General features: G+C 34.1%; 1 protein-coding gene across 2 annotated transcripts in view; it reads left to right on the forward strand.

Moving 5' to 3' along the window:
- LOC110461186 (rho GTPase-activating protein 21-like) overlaps positions 1 to 16335 on the forward strand; it is a 109110-nt gene that overhangs the window by 21211 nt on the left and 71564 nt on the right. Inside the window, exon 1 of one of the 2 annotated variants that reach the window (XM_021514549.1) lies at positions 9827 to 10123. The exons of the other annotated variant lie outside the window; for it this stretch is intronic. The gene's annotated coding sequence lies outside the window, so the exon portion shown is untranslated. Of the gene's footprint in view, positions 1 to 9826; positions 10124 to 16335 lie in introns of those variants that run through there. 2 annotated transcript variants of the gene reach the window in all.

Below are 16335 nucleotides of genomic sequence, written 5' to 3' on the forward strand. Positions count from 1 at the left end.
GACAAGCTTCGGAGAATGTACACAGGAAGTTGTAGATTAATAATGCATGGAAGGAGATTATTGAAGATTGCTAGGCCAAATGAAACATATTATCTGTTTTCTACTCCGCATTTGTGCTGTAAAGGAATCCCAAGTTAACTAATAGTACCATAGAAACAAGATTAGTCTTTTGTAATTAGTCTATCATATTAAAGTTTTCACTGAACATAGTTTAAAGAAGATGCTGGTATATATTTTATATTTCTTGGTCTGAGAAAAATTGTAGAAAACAGTACAAGACACTTCATGTTGTTTAAATCAAGTAAAACAGTTTCAACCTATGGTCAGAGAAAAGTACAATTTGAATCTGGTAGTACCTACAGTAAAACTTTGATCTTACAACATCATAATTTAATTAAGCTCTTTTTGTGTATCTGTATCTTCCCAGTGTCTTCTCAGATCATCTGGCAATCACTGTCTTAGGGTTTATGTAATGACACTCTCTGTCATCAAATTGTCACATCTCCAACTTCTTCAACAGAACCATAAGTCTGAGAGTTTTGATACTGCTCTTGTATCTTGATGTGGTGTAGCTGTACTGTACAATTTGTTCAAGTGAAACACCTTCATTTTCTTTCCAGGTCACAAGTATAATGTGATGTAAGAAAATGAAATGAAAAAACAGTAATGCTCCATTAACTGATTGTTTGCAGGTTAAAATATTGATTGACTGATTAAGTGATGTTAAAAGACTGATCACTGACTTTTATTTCTTCCGAAAATGATACATAAACAAAGTTAAAATTTACATTCTTGGCATAAGAAATGTTTGAGTTTCAGGATCATTAGAATACTGATAATCAGTTGAAAGATTTCATGGAAAAAGTGTTCGAAAGTTTTCCTGTTAACTGTTTCACCCCTATGTAACTTAAGTAAACTCTTCCATGCATTGATTTGGATGAGTCCATTATGATCTACAGTGGTGAAAGGGTTAAAATGAAGTAATTATTATTGCTTGATAAAGGTAATGTAACAAATTGTTACAGGTGGCTTTGTCAGCCCAGGATATGTGAGGAGACCGGGTAGGTATTTCATGTCATAGGTCGCATAATAGCATGTCACAGGAGCAACATGATCTTGCAAACCGTGAAAGTTGAGCGTCGATGTGAAGTTAATACCGAGGAAAATTTTACGCTCAATATGAATACCTACCCTCTATCCTTATACGGAGAAAGTCACGCTACTTTAAATCCACACAGGATATAAGGAATATTTCCATTGACATTAGATATGGGGAATATGGCGTGGCAGATATTGAAGGTTAATGACTCGTGTGGCCGAGACATCACTAAGGGGGTACAGGTCGGGTGTAGAAAGTCAACGAAATCACAAACCTGCAGCTGTGACACTCACAGCACACTTTCAAAGACAAGTATTTGCGATATTGAGTCCTATTTCATTTGAATATATCCTCATTAGGTGCATTGTGACCCTTTACATTGTCACATTGGATGATGTGTAAATACCTTCATCTGCAAAAAAACCTGCTACAAGGCCATGCCCGAGTATAAAAACTTCAAATATTGCTAGATAGACAAGGGTCCCCTCAATGACATGTAACTGGAGGAAGTAACGAGCAAGATAATAAATAAATAAGATGTGGTTAAGTTAACATAACATTAAGATATCATGAAACAAAAACATTTACAAAATCTTGGGAATTTTATTAATTTTATGAAATAAACAAAATTTTCATAAATTATAAAAAGCTTCCATCTAAGTCTTATCAGAATTATAGTGCAATGTACAATAATTGAAACGAGGATAAGTTTTATTACAACAAATTATATATTGCGTAACGATTAAGTTCCAAAAATAAATGAGCTATTTCTGTATGAGTCTGTTTTCTTTAAAATAGCTGTTACATAATATGTATTAGTTCAGGTCAGTTTAGCAGCGTCTAATCTGGACCGCGTCTAATCTGGACCGATCACAGCGAGGATTATCATATCATAGGTATTGTGCATGTTCACATGCCAACTCTGGGTGCCAGGGTAATAGAAGGAAATTTTTTCCGCAACTTTATTTTTTTTACTTGGACTGACATCCTTCATGCCTGCCAAAAATGTCTGTCATGTTGAGATTTTAGAAGTTAAATGCTGCAGTAGACTGTTTAAGGGGGATATTTATATATAATGCCAAACATTGCGGTAACCTAGGCACAAATGCTGAAAATTTACCTACGGGACACAGAAACGAATACTGCATACTGAAAAAAATTCAGCTGCGGTTTGATTTTTGCCTTACCAAACCACCGTTAAAAGTGAATGCATATTATCATTTCAACATAATAATTAAATGTGAAGCCAAAAATTAAAACGGTGAATATGGATTATTCTGCCAAAGGATGAAAGTTTTACTGGTCAGTTTATAAAACATTAAAGATAAACAGAAATGAATTGATAGAGGGTTGATNTTGTGTAAACAACTATGACCTCACAATACCTGTTTTCAAAATAAACAGTCTCCTGATGAACGGGGAATCAACCCGAGAAAGGCCTAGAGACGCTATCTCTGTCTTTTGTTCTATTTTTCATATATATATATATATATATATGTAGCTTAGATTGATTAAATTCCATTATTATTTTCTTGAAAAATTAAAAACCCTGAAAATGATTAAGAAAATCAATTTAGAGAAAAGAAACATTGTATATCTGCTCTAAAGTTGACAAGTTTATGATAAAAGTGACTTATCAGATTATAATAATGAAAGCAAGTTTTAGTAAAATCTGGGTTCTGATGACGGCCCACCTTAATTAGCTAGTGGGCCAGACTCCCCATTTGATGTTGTGTGGTCATTTTTTTCCCTCGAATTTAGTAAAATCTGTAAAGATTGTGGCATTTTCATTATTCTGCATTGAAAAGGAGGGAACAAAGACCCTAATCACACCTAATTTTGACTCTATGAGGCGGAATATCCATCACTGCTAGAGTACATTTTGTACTGTAGACCTGGGTATCTTCTGTAGATGATATGGGATAAAGATGTAAATTTGATTGTAGATCTACATGTAATGCATTAGTCTAGGATCTTATAAGACAGGTTATTTATACAATTTATTGGGTTAACAATGTACCTGAAGACTTGACTGAGAATTAAGAGAAAATGTCAGAATGATAAATTCACATCATAATAACACGCTAATCTTTGGCAAGCGAAACTGTTTTTCACAAAATTTTCTTGTTTATCTGGAATAATGTCTGTACCGGGTTTTTCACAAAATTTTCTTGTTTATTCAGAAATAATGTTTGTACTCCGAGACACTGTCTCACAAGGAGAAATTGGAAGATCTTTGTTTTGTTAACCGTAAACGGAGGACAATAATTCATAGAATGTTGTGTGATTATCTCGCGCCGCATATCGTACCGAAGGGAACCCAGACCATGACGAGCCCGAGAAGATCCGTTACTGATGTAAGAATGCATGGTATACACATTATGTGTAATCGTGGGTATTACATGGTGTTGTTAGTGTATGGGTGTACCTCGGAGTAAGTACCCAGGGAATGTATTTATGGGACATTTAACCAAGTGTTACTGACATCATAGGCTATTTACCTGAACAAATTTAGGAAACAAACAAAGTAATTAATCAACTAAAACTATGCGTAATTAATCATTAAGACTTAACATCTATATGATGTGGACTGAATCACACACTTACAGCCTAATCCGACAACGAACAGCTGAGAAGCATCAGCCTCCGTAACCTTAAATGCTTTTAACGTTGTCAACAAACGTGGGAGAAGAAGAAATTTGGCAATGTGGGCGAGGATCAAAAGGAACTGGAGAAAAAATTAGGGAGTTATGATAAACACAACAAGAGGTGAAGCAGTGTACTGAACACGGCCAGATGTCATCCAAATCACCTACACACATTGTCTCAGTTTCAAAACAAAAAGTTCAAACAATACTTTTAACAAATTAGAGTAAATTGTTTACACAGATTGTGTTTTGTTTGAGCGTCAACAGGTATGAGCTAGATTATTATCTGTCTTTAAAAACTGATGATAAAGCAAATCCTGGATCAATGTGCAGCTGATTAGATTGTTCCGAGTTTGACAACAGGAAGTGACACGTATTTCAGTAACCTCTTTTTCGATTTTTAGTTACTGCAGATCGGCTACAACATTTTTTCCATAGACAATTTTAGATATGAATTTTTCCCAAATTGATTCCTATCCTAATTAGAAAAACACATTGATACCTTCAAAAAAATCTGACAGAAACATCACTGCAAGTCAAATCAAAACACAGTTTAAGAAGAATTGGTCATTTTACATCTGTTTGAGTGTATCAGGATAAAGATAGCGTTTATCTGTTAACATTTACAAAATAAAGACAAAAAATAAGAATTTTAATGGCTTTTAGCATTTGAAGTAGAAGATAAATGATATTGAGAATCAAATTTGTTGTCAGCTGGATTGAAAACAGTGATAATGGTCTCTCTGTTTAGTTTTATCTCAAAGTTCATTTTGAGCAAATGAGAACATAAAATTTGAAATTTGTGCACCAGTAGAAACAAAGAACAGTATATACAGAGATTAAATCTAAATCTGTATAGAAATACATCATTATAGCTTGGGCGTCCACTTTCTATTTTTCTGAATTTGTTGTGAAGTAAGATTTTCGTGAGATAACTAAGCTATTGCTAAGATGGAGGAAGTAGATAAAGACATATCACATAATACAAGCAGGATTTAACATTTAAGGGGGATAGTGACATTTTGGAGAATAAAAAGGTAGCTATATTTTAGAGAGTTAAGAGGGATATTTAAACATTTTAGAGAGTTTTGGAGGAATTTAACATTTTTAGAGATCATTATAAGGAATTGAATATTTTAGAGAGTTAATACATTTTTAGAAACAATTGGAGATATATATGGTGACATATACAAAGAGTGGATAATTTAGAAGGATAGTAACATAATAGACAGTTTTGGAGGAAAGTAACATTTATAGAGAGTATAAGAAGGAAATTTAATATTTAAGAGAGTTAATAGCTAGGGATAGTAATGTTTTAGAGGTTATTGGAAATATATACAATGACTTTATACAATATGTATAAGGAAAGTAACATTTTAGAGAGTATTGGCGAAATATATATTATATGTATTAGAGAGTATTGGCGAAATATATATTATATGTATTAGAGAGTATTCGCGAAATATATATTATATGTATTAGAGAGTATTGGTGATATATATATAGATATTAAACATGTAAGAGAGTATTGGCTATATATATATACATTATAGTGACATTATACATATTCTACTAACAGACGGAGCTGCCTGGTCAATGGAAGTGTCTCGGACCAAACTGTGCTACAATTATATCATATACAAATAGAAGTTAGGAGGGGTTTACTGTATATAGGAAACCCCACAGTGCAGTGGGACAGGGATCCTTAAACAGGTATTGCTGTCACCCGCTAATAATGCTGCTTTGTGAAGGTATTCTTCAAACCCTCCGATTATCCATATTGCTGTCCTACCTTTGACGATACGAAACAGTGTATTATAACCTTTGATCTGTTATTGAACTGATAACGTTACTTACCGTAACCTTATACATTTGCCAAGGGGTGTTGTGAAAATAATGAAAAATAATGTGAACGTAGGGGTTTATAATCCAGCCACCGAGTTGTGCCAATTACATCTGTATCTTATATCTGATGAGGATGATAAGATGTGGAACGAGTAAATCATTACCTCTGCCTCACCTGCTGGGGGAGATTGGCCCGGCATATTAAATAAATGATTATCAGATTTTATCAGAAAACACTGAAAGGGGATATGTGAAAAATGGGCAAGAAAAAAATGTAGGAGTGAAATACAGTGCAATTAGTAAATCTACATGCAAAAACCTCAAATTATTGCAATGAACTTCTAGCGTTCTATAGTTTAACTTCTGTAAAAACATCAGCACTGCAAGCTTTTATCATAATGAACTATTCCAACCTTTGAATTGGAGGAGTTCAAATGTGTCTTCAGGGGTAAATGAGTTAAAAAAACAGCAACACAGCAGGTAAGCGTCTTTGAAAACAGCAAGACAGATACACCGAAACACGAACACTGCAAGTTTATGCGAAAATATCACCACGGAAGGCTTCTATGGAAGCACTGGCACAGCAAGCATGGATCTGTGAAATAAAAATCAAAAAACCCATCAACACTGCAGACTTCTCCGGAAAGACCAGCTCTGCAAGCTTCTGTGTAGTAAACTCCACCAGCAGTGTTCCCACTGAGTCGGGGGTATATTTGATACATTTCAATATTCTATACCCCTAGGTACTTTACATAAATATAGGGAAATTGTTGAAACTGGGGGTACAACCTACTGTTTGGGGTTGAAAACCCTCATTTAGGGGTTTCTGGGAACACTGACCACGCCCCCAATAATTCATACTGAAGCTGTTTTCATACTCAAACTCAGATTCTGTGCTCAATTCTTTTAAGCCCATTTTCTTGTTCCAGTTATGAATTAATAAAAGTCCACATCTTGTCAATGATTTGGAGGAATAATTTTAGTGAGTTATACGTAAGTTAGATTGAGCACGGAATCAGTGCTAGATCATTAGAAAGGAATCGTGAAATATGAGCCCAGAATTAAGCCAGAATAATGCAAAGCGATCAAATGGAAATGGCAACCAAGTGTAAGCATTGAGACAGGCCCTTTGGAATTTGGTTTTTGGGGGGAAAATCAAATTTTATCCAAAACAATTAAGGAATGAAAAGGACTATTACTGGTATTATAATGTAGATGTATTGATCACAAACATCTTTGTAAGGTGGTACAAGAGAAGGTCTGGCACAACATTACAACAATTACAGGACATAAACGCATTCACTCCTGAATACACATTTGAACTCTTCCAATTCAAAAGTTGGAATATTTCATTATGAAATATCAGGGGTGAATGAGTTAATAATCAGGTGAAAGGAATTTCTTATGAAAGAGAATTCAGCTGCTGGAGATCTAGACTGGCCCTGATTTTGACCTTGGTTGACCCTGGTTACTGACCTGTGCTTGTTAACCTCTGGTACACAGCAGGGTTGTTTAAGTGCAGGTACAAGCTATGTTGGACAAAAACAACACATGTTGATAACATGTAAAGCTAGCCTATTGTTGTTGTCTGTCTTCAGAATATGATTTATTGTTATTCTGTACCGAGATGTGGGGAGGTAGTGATGGCAACAAGTCAATATGTTAAATGTAGGGAGTATAATAGTNGGGGGGGGGGGGGGGGGGGGGGGGGGGGGGGGGGGAGGTCTAGGTATAATTTATTGTAAATCTTTTGAAATTTAACAACATTAGTCTATTATTTGTTCTAATAAGATGTTCCATTTTGTTACTAAGACCACTACAATAAGTATGTCAAATTTGGTTACTAAGATGCAACTAAGTATGGATTTCATATCTCCTTACAAAGACTATGTAATAGCATCTTATTTTGGTACTAACACTACTTTATAGATGTGGATGTTACATTTTGTTACTAAGACTTGTAATAATAGTGTGGCATTATGTTAGTAAGATTACTGTTAGTAACATTTTGTTACAAAGTCTATTATAATATTGAGGTGTTATATATTTCTATACAGTTTGCTATATGGGTGTAACATTTTGTTACTAAATCTACATAATATTAGGGTGTCACATATTTCTATAGTTTGCTTAAAGGGCGTAATATTTTGTTACTAAGATTTCTTTACATATGTGTAACATTTTGTTACTAAGATTTCTTTACATATGTGTACCATTTTGTTACTAAGATTTCTTTACATATATGTAACATTTTGTAACCTATTCCAACCTTTATTAGATTTCTTTACATTTCTATACAGTTTGCTATATGGGTGTAACATTTTGTTACTAAATCTACATAATATTAGGGTGTCACATATTTCTATAGTTTGCTTTAAGGGTGTAATATTTTGTTACTTAGATTTCTTTATATATGTGTAACATTTTGTTACTAGATTTCTTTATATATGTGTAGCATTTTGTTACTAAGATTTCTTTACATATGTGTAACATTTTGTTACTAAATCTACATAATATTAGGGTGTCACATATTTCTATAGTTTGCTTTAAGGGTGTAATATTTTGTTACTTAGATTTCTTTATATATGTGTAACATTTTGTTACTAGATTTCTTTATATATGTGTAACATTTTGTTACTAAGATTTCTTTATATTTGTGTAACATTTTGTTACTAAGATTTCTTTACATATGTGTACCATTTTGTTACTAAGATTTCTTTACATATATGTAACATTTTGTAACTAAATCTACATAATATTAAGGTGTTATATATTTCTATACAGTTTGCTATATGGGTGTAACATTTTGTTACTAAATCTATATAATATTAAGGTATCACATATTTCTATACAGTTTGCTTTAAGGGTGTACCATTTTATTACTAAGATTTCTTTATATATGTGTAACCTTTTGTTACTAAGATTTCTTTACATATGTGTAACATTTTGTTACTAAGATTTCTTTCTATATGTGTAACATTTTGTTACTAAGATTTCTTTCTATATGTGTAACATTTTGTTACTAAGATTTCTTTACATATGTATAACATTTTGTTACTAAGATTTCTTTATATATGTGTAACATTTTGTTACTAAGAATTCTTTACATATGTGTAACATTTTGTTACTAAATTTACATAATATTAGGGTGTCACATATTTCTATTTTTTGCTTTAAGGGTGTAATATTTTGTTACTTAGATTTCTTTATATATGTGTAACATTTTGTTACTAAGAATTCTTTACATATGTGTAACATTTTGTTACTAAAATTTCTTTATATATGTGTAACATTTTGTTACTAGATTTCTTTATATATGTGTAACATTTTGTTACTAGATTCCTTTATATATGTGTAACATTTTGTTACTAAGAATTCTTTACATATGTGTAACATTTTGTTACTAAGATTTCTTTCTATATGTGTAACATTTTGTTACTAAGATTTCTTTCTATATGTGTAACATTTTGTTACTAAGATTTCTTTCTATATGTGTAACATTTTGTTACTAAGATTTCTTTCTATATGTGTAACATTTTGTTACTAAGATTTCTTTATATTTGTGTAACATTTTGTTACTAAGATTTCTTTACATATGTATAACATTTTGTTACTAAGATTTCTTTATATATGTGTAACATTTTGTCACTAATTCTTTTACATAGTATTAATTATAAGGTGTCACATATTTCTGTATAGTGGGATAATAATATTATGATGTCACACTTTGTTACTAAGTCTATGATAACATTAAGGTATCATGCTTCGTTACAAAGACTAACTACAGTGGAACCCGCTTATTATGATATTCTTTTTGCCAGAGAAAAATATAATAACCGATTAAGCTGTTTTTGATCGTTTTATGTTGTCTGAACTGGAAGTGAGATGCCCTGTATTAATCAGACTACATTGATGTGGAAATATGGACAAATATGAATACAAACTTATGTAGTAATAACTGAAATAAACGTATAATTATATTGGTATCACATTTTGTTACAAGTCTACTATAATATTAAAGTGTTACATATTCCTATACAGTGTGTCACAGTTACTAGTTAAACTACAATTTTCCTACTAACACTTAGCTACAATAGGAGTATTCTAATTGATTTTGTTGGCGACTCGTGCTGTTGACAAGTTACTGCTGTGAGAAATATGATTATGTGGTGTCTTTGTCATAATGTTTCCTTGCTCAATCATCGTGGCTGACGTGAGCCGTCACTGATGCTGTATACCTGTATGCCAAGCCTCTCCAGGGTGATGCCCGACCCTTACTTCCTTTGTTGATGCTGTAGAAATATAGCTGAAGGGGATGCAATATTACGTCAGACGCAGTCACACTTTCGTAACGCATGTTAGCTTACATGTACTGCTGTGACGGAGGGTGAATAGTTGTATATCTTTACATCAGCTGTTTGAGTACCTTGTCTTTTTGTTTTAATGATATATAAACAAACTTTAAAGTAAGATATATTTCAAGATGTAAATGAAGTACTACAGGAGATATCAAGGAATAAGATAATAAAAGGTAAGTGATTTATGTTATAGCGTTATAGTTCTTGATATAGTTATTTTTTTCCTGTAAAATTCATCCTGACCGCTAGGTGCTCTGTAGGTTTTCGTGGCCAGGGTTGTAGAGTTAAGTTATGTGTAGGATTGAGAAGTTCATGTTTTCTAGTTAGTTCTCGATTTTAGAAGTGTCTGTGTAGATTTTAGCTGTTAGAAGTCTATAGATTTTAGCTCAGTATTTTGTGTTGGTTTTAGCTGTTAGAAGTCTATAGATTTTAGCTCAGTATTTTGTGTTGGTTTTAGAGATATGACTGTAGTATTAGATTTTCAAGGTTTTGTGTGCTGTATAGGCTTTAAAGGTTTGTGTAGGTTTCAGCTGTTTTTGAATTTCAGTGGTGTAAGAGTTTAGAAGTCTATAGATTTTAGCTCAGTATTTTGTGTTGGTTTTAGAGATACGACTGTCGTACTATATTTTTGAGTTTCTGTGGTGAAGTCTATCACCGGTTTTAGCACAGTATTTTGTGTTGGTTTTAGAGATACGATGACTGTACATTTGCAGTACTAGATTTGTGAGGTTTTCTATGGTGTATAGACTTGACACGTTTGTGTAGGTTTGAGCTGTGTAGGTGAGAATTCTGTAGACCAAACATGACAAGTAATACTGTAGGATTGGGTAACTCTATCACCTGTTTACAGTAAACAACTGTCAGTTCCGAGGGATCACACACTTGTAGGTCTGTCCGTCACTTCATAATACCAGGGAGTGGTGGTACTGCTGGCGTGTGTTTTCTCTCTTTTCTTCCTGAGATTAGGATGCATGAAGTGCATTCATATTTGATGAATGGCAAAAGGTAATTTATGATAGTAAATGTGCACTATTTAATATGCACATGAGTTTGTGTGTTAAACAGTAGTATTTGTAGTTAAAGGTGTTTGAATGAAAGTGCTTAAGGGAAATGAATCATCATTATTTCGATATTTATTCTGCAATAAAACCTGGGGGCCACACATAACCCCGACTCCGGGTATCGGGGTGGGCTTTTTACAGGACAATAATATAGAATTTGTTAGTATTTCTACTTAACTGAAATGAAGTTGGTGTTAACATCCTGGGGCTAGAATATTCTGCTGGAAGAATTTTTGATTCACTGATCTATTATAAACCACAGACACACATAATGGGCATTAAAAGACATCCATGCTACTAGTATTGACTCAATGTTCCAGTCTCACCCTGAGGACTTGGTCTTTACAACATATCTTGGAAATGGCTGAGATTCACATTTTAAAACTACATAGGCATGAAGAGACAAACACAATCATACTACCAAGATTGCCCCCTGAGTCAAACCTAGTCCCTTATGACTTATTCCCAAGGACATATAGCATGGAAACAGTTTAGAACTCCCATCCATAACCATATTTAGAAATTGTAGGCACGATAAAAAATAATACAATCATGCTATCAGGATTGGCAAGACAAATATTTCATTAAAAAAACATGTCAGGGATACAGGGTTTCTGAGCCTGTTGTATCAGTTGTATGCTGCAATAGTCAAATTTTAAAAGGATTAATATCATTTAAAATTGATCAGATGATTATATTTGAATGAACTCTGCACGCTAATGCGATATTAAAACCTGACTTTGAGGATGTCCTGAACCAATGTTTGTTTGACAGATAACGATGTGTAATAGGACACAGTACGTCACTTCTCAACATATCTAAATAATTTAATGGAGAGGCAGGTGTGGGTACACTGTAGTCACCAAGGTGTGTAACCCTACATCTGTAGAAAGGTCGTAGGGTCACTCGTCAATGTCACTTGTCAGCCATTTTGTTTATCACCCAAAATTGGAGTTTCATGAAGTGGGTCAGATTACATCAACAAGTCTCTGTTACAGATGTTATTTATTTTTTACCCCCAGTCCACCTTGTTCAACATCTACAGTGACATTTTATTGGAAATTATGAAAACTATATTGTCTGGAGCAGTTTATTATTTTTGATGCCATAAACTTTAGGGTTGCAGTGTCTAAGGTTTTACATTTGGTGAAATCTGACATCTTATTTCAATGCAATTTGAAACTTGATTTATGAATATTCATGCATCTGTGTGATCTACTTCAGAATAATATCTTCATCACGTTATTTTCTTAATCTGAATTAAAATCTGTCTGAATTTAAAGCAGAATGGATGACTTTTTGTTCCCATTATTTCTGAACGTATCGACCTATATTAACGTGCACCTGTGAGAGAATAGGTTCCTTGCCAACTGCCTCATACTACCGTATATGCCGTCAACATGAAGGTCAATTCTTATATTGTTAAAAATTTGTCAGAGCAAACTGTGAATTCTGGTAAAGGCAATATAGTTGATGTTTCAATATGTAGTAAATATTACAATATATCCCATTAAACCCCTAAAGTCACATTTGAACCGTACCAAATCATAGACTGGGCAAGTCTAGTTTAAATATGTAGGGGTGATTGAGTTAAAGCAGGAATAATATAATAGATGCCATTTTTAATCCGATATTCAGTAAGATTGTTACGGAAATTGTCAGAAATTCAAATTAAAACAGAAAAGAAAAATAAGTTTTTTCCACCTTTTTTAACCGGTGTATGACATTAAAACTTCAATTTTGAAGTCTTGTCATTATCAAGGAGAAGGGAAGAAGACAAGATTTAAGACAATCAAATGTATTCATTGGTTATAAGTATGCTAAACTTAAATGTGTAAATTGTATTTCCTTTGTTTCCAACAATCACAGAGGTGTTGTCGATTTAATTTACAGAATTCTCAGCCTTTGGTAACACATTGATTTTATATATAATACACTATATACCCATCAAACAAGACGTGGTTGATTTGACGTAAGAAATCCCTGAATTGATACGGTAGTCTGTGAGGATGCGTGATTTTACACGAGATCAAAGTGTTAACATCTAACAGATGCCTACACCTCCACAGTTAGGAGGCCAGGCTGTATGAACGGTCTAGCTGCAATGCATTCTGCCTTGATTTAATTTGATATCTTGCAACTATATATGTTAGAACGATGGTGGGGGAGGGGGTCTCACTGTACGCTATCTACATGGAGGTTTCCTTATCGAGGATTAACCACCTTTTCCCTTTTTAGATTGGTTAAACAGAGCAGCACTCTCTAATTGAAAAGAGAATTTTTCACAATATGTGTAGTATGTATTCTAGGTGTTCAGATGGTCAGAGCAGCCATCTCTAATTGAAAAGAGAATTTTTCACAATATGTTAGGTTACATAACTCCAGTTTGAACACACACATTAAAAAAACCTAAAGATTAATTTATAATAGAAACTGTGGTGTAGATACTATTTAATAACATTTCAAAATAAGGAATTTTCCTAAAGTTGATGATTTTTCAGAACTTCACCAAGAATTTGTTTCCAAACTACCATAATAAGCTCTCTGGTTGTTTTCATTTGTTGTATACCGAGGAATTTTTGCTACAGTTTCTTTTTAACCCTTTTCACCCTCCGCAATGAGGAATTCAATACTGGGAGAAAATGGATGTGAACGTCGAATGGCGAAAATTTCCCTGTATTCAGTAGTCCCGGGATAAGGGAGAAAGTTTGACCTTTGACCTTTGACCTTAATGGAATCCTTTCTTACCTCTGGTTTCCATTAGGGAGTGTGATTCGGTGTAGAAGTAGAGTCCAATTAGTTCGTCATATAGGTAATTAGTGGTAGACATTTTGTATGTGTCAATCACAACCTCCATGAATGGAGGTACAGATAGATGGTTTGGGAACTTTTCGACCTGCCATCCATCATCTGCCTAATGTGGTAGGATATGACAAATTGACCACAGCTGGTGGTGGGCTTCTGCGCAGACTGACCCTCTGGCCACCTGGAATACATACTTCACAAGTCTGTATACATTTGTATGAGGAAGAAATATGATTGGTATATATATCAAGTTTTATAGGTATCGTTTGTTATACTTTAACAGGACATCGCTGGAAGGTATCTTACCAACTCGTTATTATCATACCCCATGCTTCAACTAAGTCGGGTGTATGTAGTGTTTACTTCGTCTGTCCATCCGACCGAAGGGTTTCCGGAGCATATCTATGTAGGTCACTGTGACCTCTGACTTACATAATGTCGTCAGAAAGGTTTTCGGAGCATATTTCCTGTACTATTTTACTTATGGTTATGAATCTTGGTTTGTGGGTACATGCATGGAAGGCGGTGTGTCGCATATCATATGTAGGTCACTGTGACCCCTACCGAGACCTCTGACCTACATTATGTTGTCAGAATCGTTTCCGGAGCATATCTTCCGTACTATTTCACCTACAGTTATGAATCTTGGTTTGTTGGTACATACATATGGAAGGTGGTGTGTCGCGTACCATATGTAGGTCACCGTGACCTCTACTGTGACCTTTGACCTACGTAACGTGAGACTTAGCGTCTGAAAAGTTTGCAAGGTTTGCGGAGCATATCTCCTGCTTTGTGGTTACTGCGACCTTCGACCTATCTACTTTGACTACCAGAATCACCCTCATCTTAATCCTATTCCTGTGCTAAATACATGTACATGTATATACTACGTTGTCATGTATCAAACTACCTTCAGTGCAAATACTTGCAGCATATAAACTCTTCACTTGATTCTTCCAATCCACATGCCCATCATTCCCACTAATTCCTGATCAATCAAAGTGGGGGGTATTCACGAAGGCCCCCCTTCGAGTTACATCTAGTTTTGTTTTATTTTACAAAAATAAACAATCAATACCTTTACCAGGGCTGTTCTGATGTAAAAATTATACAGTTATTTCAAAACCCTGTAAGAAGTCTGACACAATTGCAGGTTGCCCCCAAAGACAAGAGACAAACCCAGGCCTACCTGCATACTCTAGACCTCACTCTTGAACCAAGTTGTTTTTTTGGTTGCACAAACCTATAATTATCTCATTCACCCCTGAATGCCAATTTAAAATCCTGCAATTCAAAGGTTGGAATAGTTCATTATGAAATTTTAGAGGTGAATGTGTTATGGATGCTCATGACCATAGGTCAAATTCATTAAATATGAATAAGTAAAACTGTAGTGAACTGGGGGTCCCACAAAAAAACCACTTGCATTGTTGAAACTTCAAGTACATGACAACAAAATTTTACAGTTTTCCACACACAATACATTGTTATAGTAATGACTAATTGAAATTCTTCATTGAGACTGTCAAGAATTTTATTGCAAGAAACTCAAATATGAAATCACACTTTGTGAGTTTTAAATATTTAAATGAGATCCAATAACGTTCGGGCCATGTGTGACGATTCTGATGACTGAGGTCTGTAAGCCTGCAGTGATGGTTTTGATGGCGTTGTAATAAGTGTGCAACGGTGATTTAGCCAGATCTCTCTATTCTGTAACCCAATCAACACGCAAGGTAATGGTCTAGGACCCGTCAACCATCTCAATATCTCGTCATAAAGTCATTAGATTGTGTGAGGACTTAAAATTGTATCATCAAAATATGGAGGTTGTTTGTTTTGGAGTTCTAATGCAGATTATATACATATATATGTATAGAATGGTGTATATAGTTACACATAAAAGAGTTTCTCTTACACAGTCAAAAAGGAAAGCTCTTTTTTTTTTCTTTTTGTCAAATTCAGTAAAAATAGAATTGCCAGAATTGGGGGTGGGCAGAAAATAAACATGTTCTAATGTTTGTGCAAGAAAATCTTCTCTAGAGTCTAAAGTAACTAAACATATCAACAGATAGACTGCCTGGTTCCATGTCTGTAACATAAGTAAAACATTGTAAAATAGTTTATATAGGTGTTATTAACCTTGAAATCAAAATCAGCAAACTGCACCAACATGCCAGTTTTATTTTAATTCATCAACAACGAAATTGCAGAACTGACTCTCAGAAATTACTCGTATTTGTGTGACTATTAAGTGGTCAGTTTATAACCAAACTAAGTCTTGTCATGACTAATTTTGGTATCTGGATTGTAAACCTACTTTAGGTTTTTCTATAATGATGAACATTTTTAGGTCACCTGAGACAAAGTCTCAAGTGACCTATTGCGATCGCCTTTTGTCCGTCGTCGTCCGTCGTGCGTCCGTAAACAATTTACATTTTCGACTTCTTCTCCAAAACCCTTGAACCAATTTGAATGAAATTTTGCAGGGACCTTCCATGGACAAAGGTCAGTAAAAA

Source organism: Mizuhopecten yessoensis, unplaced genomic scaffold, assembly GCF_002113885.1.
Source record: "Mizuhopecten yessoensis strain PY_sf001 unplaced genomic scaffold, ASM211388v2 scaffold10589, whole genome shotgun sequence".
Taxonomy (NCBI): domain Eukaryota; kingdom Metazoa; phylum Mollusca; class Bivalvia; order Pectinida; family Pectinidae; genus Mizuhopecten; species Mizuhopecten yessoensis.